An 8,565-nucleotide genomic window follows, 5' to 3' on the forward strand; every position below is an offset into this window, starting at 1 on the left:
TTTGATTGGCATTTCTCTAATGACCAATGATGATGAGCATTTTTCCATATGTTTGTTGGCTTCATATATGTCTTCTTTTGAAAAGTGTCTGTTCATATTTTTAGCCTACTTTTGGATGAGTTTGTTTTTTTCTTGTAAATCTGTTTCAGTTCTTTGCAGATTCTGGATATCAGCCCTTTGTTGGATGGGTAGATTGCAAAAATTTTTTCCCATTCTGTTGGTTGCCAGTTCACTCTAATGACTGTTTCTTTTGCTCCGCAGAAGCTCTGAAGTTTAATTAGATCATATTTGTCTATTTTGGCTTTTGTTGCCATTGCTTTTGGTGTTTTAATCATGAAGCCCTTGCCTATGCCTATGTCCTAAATGGTTTTGCCTAGGTTTTCTTCTAGGGTTTTTATGGTGTTAGGTTTTATGTTTAAGTCCTTAATCCATCTGGAGTTAATTTTAATGTAAGGTGTCAGGAAAGGGTCCAGTTTCTGCTTTCTGCACATTGCTAGCCAATTTTCCCAACACCATTTATTAAACAGGGAATCCTTTCCCCATTGCTTGTTTTTGTGAGGTTTGTCAAAGATCAGATGGCTGTAGATGTGTGGTGTTGCTCTAGAGGCCTCTTTTCTGTTCCATTGGTCTATGTCTTTGTTTTGATACCAGTACCATGCTGTTTTGATTACTGTTGCCTTTTAGTATAGCTTGAAGTCCAGCAGTGTGATGCTGCCAGCTTTGTTCTTTTTGCTTAGGATTGTCTTGGCTATGCGGGCTCTTTTTTTGATTCCATATGAAGTTTAAAGTGTTTTTTTCCAGTTCTGTGAAGAAGGTCATTGGTAGTTTGATGGGGATAGCATTACATCTATAAATTACTTTGGGCAGTATGGCCATTTTCACAGTATTGATTCTTCCTAACTATGAGCATGGAATGTTTTTCCATCTGTTTGTGTCTTCTCTTATTTTCTTGAGCAGTGGTTTGTAGTTATCCTTGAAGAGGTCCTTTACCTCCTTTGTTAGTTGTGTTTCTAGGTATTTTTATTCTTCTTGTAGCAATTGTGAATGGGAGTTCTCTCTTGATTTGGGTCTCTCTTATTGGTGTATAGGAATCCTTGTGACTTCTGCACATTGACTTTGTATCCTGAGAATTTGCCGAAGTTGCTTATCAGCTTAAGGAGAGTTTGGGCTGAGACGATGGAGTCTTCTAAATATACAATCATGTCATCTGCAAATAGAGACAATTTGACTTCTTCCTTTCTTATTTGAATACCCTTTATTTCTTTTTCTTGCCTGATTGCTCTGGCTAAAACTTCCAATACTATATTGAATAAGAGTGGAGAGAGAGGGCATCTTTGTCTAGTGCCAGATTTCAAAGGGAATGCTTCCAGTTTTTGCCTATTCAGTATGATATTGGCAGTGGGTTTGTCATTAATAGCTTTTATTTTGTGATAGGTTCTATCAATACCTAGTTTATTGCGAGTTTTTAGCATAAAGGGCTGTTGAATTTTGTTGAAGGCCTTCTCTGCATCTATTGAGATAATCATGTGTTTTTTGTCTCTGGTTCTATTTATGTGGTGGATTACGTTTATGGACTTGCGTATGTTGAACTAACCTTGCATCCCTAGGATGAAGCCTACTTGATCATCATGGATAAGCTTTTTGATTTGCTGTTGCAATCGGTTTGCCAGTATTTTATTGAAGATTTTCGCCTCTATGTTCATCATGGATATGGCCTGAAGTTTTCTTTTTTTGTTGAGTCTCTGCCAGGTTTTGATATCAGGATGATGTTGGTCTCATAAAATGAGTTGGGGAGGATTCCTTCTTTTTGTATTGTTTGGAATAGTTTCAGAATGATTGGTACCAGCTCCTCTTTGTACATCTGGTAGAATTCGGCTGTGAACCCATCTGGACCTGGACTTTTTTTTGGTTAGTAGGCTGTTAATTGCTGCCTCAACTTCAACTCTTGTTACTGGTCTATTCAGGGTTTCAACTTCTTCCTGGTTTAGTTTTGGTAGGGTGCAAGTGTCCATGAATTTGTCAATTTCTTCCAGGTTTACTGGTTTGTGTGCATAGAGTTGTTTGTAGTAATCTCTGATGGTAGTTTGTATTTCCGTGGGATCGGTGGTGATCTCCCCTTTATTGTTTTTATTGCATCTATTTGATTCTTCTCTCTCTCTTTTTTTTTATTAGTCTGGCTAGCAATCTATCTATTTTGTTGATCTTTTCAAAGAACCAGCTCCTGAATTTGTCAATTTTTTGAAGGTTTTTTTGTGTCTCTATCTCCTTCAGTTCTGCTCTGATCTTAGTTATTTCTTGTCTTCTGCTAGCTTTTGAGTTTTTTTTAATCTTGCTCCTCTAGCTCTTTCAATTTTGACAATAGGGTGTCGATTTTAGATCTTTTCTCATTTCTCATTTATTGCTATAAATTTCCCTCTAGACAGTGCTTTAAATGTATCCCAGAGATTCTGGTACGTTGTGTCCTCATTCTCGTTGGTTTTGAAGAACATGTTTATTTCTGCCTTCATTTCATTGTTTATCCAGTCCACATTCAGGAGCCAGTCGTTCAGTTTCCATGAAGTTTTGCGGTTTTGAGTTAGTTTCTTAATCCTGAGATCTAATTTGATGGCACTGTGGTCTGAGAGACTGTTTGTTATGATTTCCTTTTTTTTTTTTTTTTTTTTTTTTTTTAGCATTTGCTGAGGAGTGATTTACTTCCAATTACGTGGTCAATTTTAGAATAAGTGCAATGTGGTGCTGAGATGGAGAGTTCTGTAGATGTCTATTAGGTCTGCTTGTTCCAGTTCTGTGTTCAAGTCCTGTACACCCTCGTTGATTTTCTGTCTCGTTGATCTATCTAATGTTGACAGTGGAGTGTTCAAGTCTCCAACTATTATTGTGCAGGAGTCTAAGTCTCTTTGTAGGTCATTAAGAACTTGCTTTGTGTATCTGGGTGCTCCTGTATTGGGTGTATATATATTTAGGATAGTTAGCTCTTCTTGTTGTATTGACCCTTTCACAATTATGTAGTGTCCTTCTTTGTCTCTTGTGATCTTTGTTCGTTTAAAGACGATTTTATCAGAGACTAAAATTGCAATCCCTGCTTCTTTTCGCTCTCCATTCGCCTGGTAGATCTTCTTCCATCGCTTTATTTTGAGTCTATATGTGTCTTTGCATGTGAGATGGGTCTCCTGAATACAGCACACTGATGGGTTTTGACTTTTTACCCGGTTTGCCAGTCTGTGTCTTTTGATTGGGGCACTTAGGCCATTTACATTTAACATTAATATTGTTATGTGTGAATTTGATCCTTCCATTTTGTGACTGGTTGTTTTTTTTTTTGCCCGTTGGTTGACGCAGTTTCCTCATTGTGTCATTGGTCTTTACCATTTGGTTCGTTTTTGCAGTGGCTGGTACTGGGTGTTTTCGTCTGTGTTTAGTGCTTCCTTCAGGAGCTCTTGTAGGGCAGGTCTGGTGATGATTTAATCTCTCAGTAATTGCTTGTCTGTAAAGGATTTTATTTCTCCTTCACTTATGAAGCTTAGTTTGGCTGCATATGAGATTCTGGGTTGAAAGTTCTTTTATTTAAGGATGTTGAATATTGGTCCCCACTCTCTTCTGGCTTGTAGGGTTTCTGCTGAGAGATCCGCTGTGAGTCTGATAGGCTTTCCTTTGTGGGTGACCTGAACTTTCTCTCTGGCTGCCCTTAGCATTTTTTTTCTTCATTTCAACCCTAGTGAATCTGACGATTATGTGCCTTGGGGTTGCTCTTCTTGAGGAGTATCTCTGTGGTGTTCTTTGTATTTCCTGTATTTGAATGTTGGCCTGCTTTGCCAGGTTGGGGACATTCTCCTGGATAACATTTTGAAGAGCATTTTCCAGCTTGGATTCATTTTCCCTGTCCTCTTCAGGTACACCGATCAAGTGTAGATTAGGTCTTTTCACATAATCCCATATTTCTTGGAGGCTTTGTTCATTTCATTTAACTCTTTATTTCCTTTTCTTGCATTCTTTTTATTTTGTTGAGTTGATCTTCGATCTCTGATATCCTTTCTTCTGCTTGATCGATTTGGCTATCGAAACTCGTGTATGCTTCATGAAGTTCTCATGCTGTGTTTTTCACCTCCATCAAGTCATTTATGTTCTTCTCTAGCCTAGTTATTCTAGCTAGCATTTCATCTAATCTTTGTTCAAGGTTCTTAGTTTCTTTGCATTGGGTTAAAACATGTTCTTTTAGCTCAGAGAAGTTTATTACCCATCATCTGAAGCCTGCTTCTGTCAGCTCGTCAAAATCGTTTACTGACCTGCTTTGTTGCCATGCTGGTGAGTCATTGTGATCTCTCTAGGGAGGAGAGGCATTCTGGACTTCGATGTTTTCGTCCTTTTTGCACTGGTTTCTTCCCATCTTCTCTGAGTGGACGTCCTTTCTGTAAAAGTTGGGATTGTTTCTCCTGTATAAGGCTTAAAAAAAACAAAACAAAACAAAACAAAAAAAAACGCAGGTGTCAGTGTGCTACTTATGAAAGTCTGTCCGTTGTCTGCCTGTGGGGGCGCTGCTGGGCTGTCTCCGTCTCAGCCAGGCTGCTGTTTATTCTTTGCCTGGTTTCCATACTGGTGAGGTTAGCCCCGCCTTCCCAATGGCAGGCCCTTTCCCTCTGCTGAGCCTGCTGTTCCTGGGTGGAGGATGTGTTAACTGTGAACCTCTCCAGGGAGAGGGACTCCGGTTGCTGGATCTTGTCGGGGAGGGGCCTGTCTGGTCGTATCCCCCTCCCCGCTTTCAACTCTCCCTTCTGTGGGATGGGTAGTTCCTTTTCGCAAGCTTTCTTGGTATTAGTCCAAATCTCTGCTCTGCTCTGTGCTAACAACGCACCGGTCTGGCCGGGGCTGCAACTCCAGGTGGTTCTCGGTAAGGCGGGCTTTTCCTGGTCTATGCGCTGCCGACGTCTCAGAGTGAATTGCTGTATCTGATTCAGAGAACTGAGGAGGTGATGCCCCCATCCCCGATCCTCTGTTCCTGATAAACTTTCCAGGTGGGGCAGTGCCCCGCCTTGCCTCGGCTGGACGCCTTTGAGCTGCTTTTGCTGCCTTTTTATGGGGGTTAATCCTGCTGTTCAACTAGTCCCTTTAAAACAAAACTGGTACCTAGCTCAGAGATGCAGATATTGCTCTGGTTCTCTCTCGGTGGTAGCTGCACTCCAGAGAAGCATCCTTCCAGCCATCTTCCCCCTCTGTTTATGATCCGGGCTAGATATCTTAATTCATCCCTACAGGTTTTGTCTCCATCCTCCTGCAAACCCTGCCCTGTGCTCTGCAGGCTGAACTGTGTGAACTGCATCACCTGAACTTCCTGCCTTCTCCTATCCAGTTGGGTTTCGCCATAGAGGCTGAGACATTTATCTTACTTGTTTCTTCCCTGCTGCTGTGTAGGCTGGCAGGGTCTGTGTTCCTCTTCCCAAGGCCAAAGACACTATTTATTCTAGAATACCCACAGATTTCTCTAGTTTCTAGTAACCACTCTCTCTTCTTGCCCCTTCAAGTCTTGAGGAAGTAATGGCTCCACACTCTCCCTACCCCTGGGGTGCTTCAAACTCTCAAATCAATTAAACTACACCATGTGTTTCCTTCCAGTCTAACTGCTACATCTAGCTTCACATAACATGTAGCCTGATGGCCATCTACCAAATTGCACAAATAATTAATCACAACTGTGAGACAATGTTTTTCAAGAGTATATAACAGGGCATCTGACTTACTTTGGGGGAATTAGGAGTAAGTGTCAGCACAGGTGATATTTAAGCTAAGTACAGAGGGCTGAGGAGGAATTAGTCATGAGGATTGTAGGTTGGTGAGAGTGGGGTGGTATTCCAGGCAGACAGAATAATATGTTTGAAACCCTGAAATCTGGAAGAAACTGCTGGGAGGCCATGAGCATGAGCGGAGCCTTTCTAAAAAGTCAAGATGTGATTATGGCTGAAAGTCCTGAGGATAGGCAGAGAGAAGCGGGGAGGAGCTAGGAGAGTGGGATTCAGGGCTGGGACCAGGGTGAGGCAAGTAAGGGCTGAGGACACAAACGATAAGGAGGTGCTCATTCTCAGAGTCATGCAAATATGAGGTCAGCCCTGAAAGTTAAAGCCTTTTTAAATTTTGTGCCTAGGGGTGGAGATGGGGACATGAACCAAGAAAGATGGTCTGAGCAGAGGGTCAAATTTGAGTGGGGATAAACGAGAGAGGAAAATACTCATGAAGTCATGGACATTACTTTGCTGCCATTGATAGGTGACAGTACACATTGGGTACTGCCAACCAGGGAAGCTCACCCAAGCCTTTGGTGAGCCAGAGTTTTTACTGAGACTCCATCACATGCTGCCCATGCGGCTGACATTTGGGGGTGGAAATGATACCATGTATCTTAGACCTCTAATCACAAATACATTGTTAGACTTCAGGTTAACCAGAGCCCCAGGCAAACAAAGACACTCATATTAGGCATGGCATTCCAAGTGCCTAGAGATACCTCCCAGTAGCTGAAGGCAAAGGCCAAGTCTGTCTTTGGGTAAAATTAATTCTTCACTACGCATCAGCCCTTTGCAGAAAACCATATGTATCTGTTGACAGTTCTGCAGACCTGTGGAAAGCTTTACTTAGACAGTGAGCTCTTAGCCTGGCTGGCTTGCATTAGTTTCTCAGATGGTAGATAAAAAATCTAGGGCTGTTTAATCTAACTTGAAAAAACCAGATTTATTGTTTGGTTTTATTATAAAATTAACAAATGCACATTGTAAATTTTTCTAACAATACAGAAATGTATAATATAGAAAGTCCCTTTCATATAACATAATCTAGAAGTATATATAAAACAGAAAGTTCCCCATAATTCAAGAAATAACTGTTTCTAAAAATTTAGTTTATATTTTTCCATTTTTACTATGCATATTTTAACATATAAATATGTAATTACTTTTAACAAAAATGATATACAGTACATTGTGCTCTGCAACTTGCCTTTCCTCCTTAACAGTATATCACAGATACAGCATAGACATGTCACCACATAGAAATGAACCTCATTTTTTTCAATGGCTGAATAGTATTCCAGTATGAGTGTACCACAGTTTATTTAACCAATCACTTATTGACAGGCACGTAGGTTACTGCCAATTTATTTCTATTGCAAACAGTGCTGCAGTGAACATCCTTGAGCATACAGAATTTGTCCATGTGTTACTATTTCTGTAGGGCAAATCCTTTAAAGAGGAATTGCTAGATTAAAGGATATGTGTAGTTCACAATTTAATAGATCTTGCTAAACTGTACTCTAATCCAATTTATCCTCGCATTAACTATGTATGGGAGTGCTGCATGCCTGTCACCCTTGTCAATGAGTTGTTATTAATCCTTTTCATAAGTCCAAATATGTAAAGGGAAACCAGTGTTACACTCTTCCTTTTCCTTGGCGGATGGCTGCTTTTCAATGACACAGTCCAGCCACATGGGGAGACAGCTCTCCTTGCCCCAGCCCTAACCGGTTAGGATTGGGTGGTGAGGAATGTGGGTGGCCCAGGAAAGCTGGACTCTGGAGTAAAGCTGATTCGATGTTTTGTCCATGTGGACACTGGATTTAAGATTGAACATTTGAAACTTACTCCCCTAGGCTTGTCTAATGCCCCCATGATTTTTTCCTGTTGGATGTATTAGTTTTCTATACACATGTAACACATGATCACAAATTTAGTGGCTAAAACCAACATTAATTTATGATCTTACAGCTTCTGTAAGTCAGAAGTCCAAGCGCAGCATATCTCCGGTTTCTGTTTAAGAGTCTCATTGGGCTGAAATCAAGATGCCAGTTGGGTCTGCAATCCCAGCTGAGACTCAGGTCCTCTGTCAAGCCTTTGCATGTTGTTGGAATAATTCAGGTCCTAGTGGTCTTATGACTGAGGGATCCATTTTCTTCTTGGCTGTTAGCTGTGGGCTGCTCTCAGCTCCTGGAGGCAGACCCCAGGTCCTGGCCAGTGGGCCCCTCACAATATGGCAGCTTGCTTCTTCAAGGTTGGCAGGAGAATCTCTCTCATTTGGCAATAAATGTCTTATACAATAATTGTGGAAGTGAATATGTGACCATTTTTGCCATATAATGTAACCTAATCACTAGAAGGACCATCCCAGCATAGTCCCACTTCCTGAGGGGGTGGAAACCTGGGGGGACATCTTACATTTCCACCTACCACTGTGGCTAACAATATGTATGAATTCTGTGTGTGTCGGGCTTCAGAGGAGGGGCTGGAGCTCAGCTCTGATCCCAGGTGCACTGTCCTTTGGTGGGATAAATATAGTCCTCTTCTATTTTTGTCTTCTGTGTAGTTAAAATGGAAAGTTACTGATGGGCCATGCAATAACATTCATTTGGGGTGTCGATTGGCCCTCCCCCCTTTTTCTGCTTTTTCCTCTTAAAGGGATAGGCCCAAGTAGCCATGATTATTCTACTTGGGTGGATGTGAGACCTAAGACAGAATAATCAATTTCTCCCTCCTGACAATTCAGAGCTAGTATTGAGGAAATGCATTAGTCAGGTGGTTGGAGGTGCTG

Source organism: Aotus nancymaae, unplaced genomic scaffold, assembly GCF_030222135.1.
Source record: "Aotus nancymaae isolate 86718 unplaced genomic scaffold, 86718_ANA_hifiasm-v0.15.2.pri h1tg000040l, whole genome shotgun sequence".
NCBI lineage: Eukaryota > Metazoa > Chordata > Mammalia > Primates > Aotidae > Aotus > Aotus nancymaae.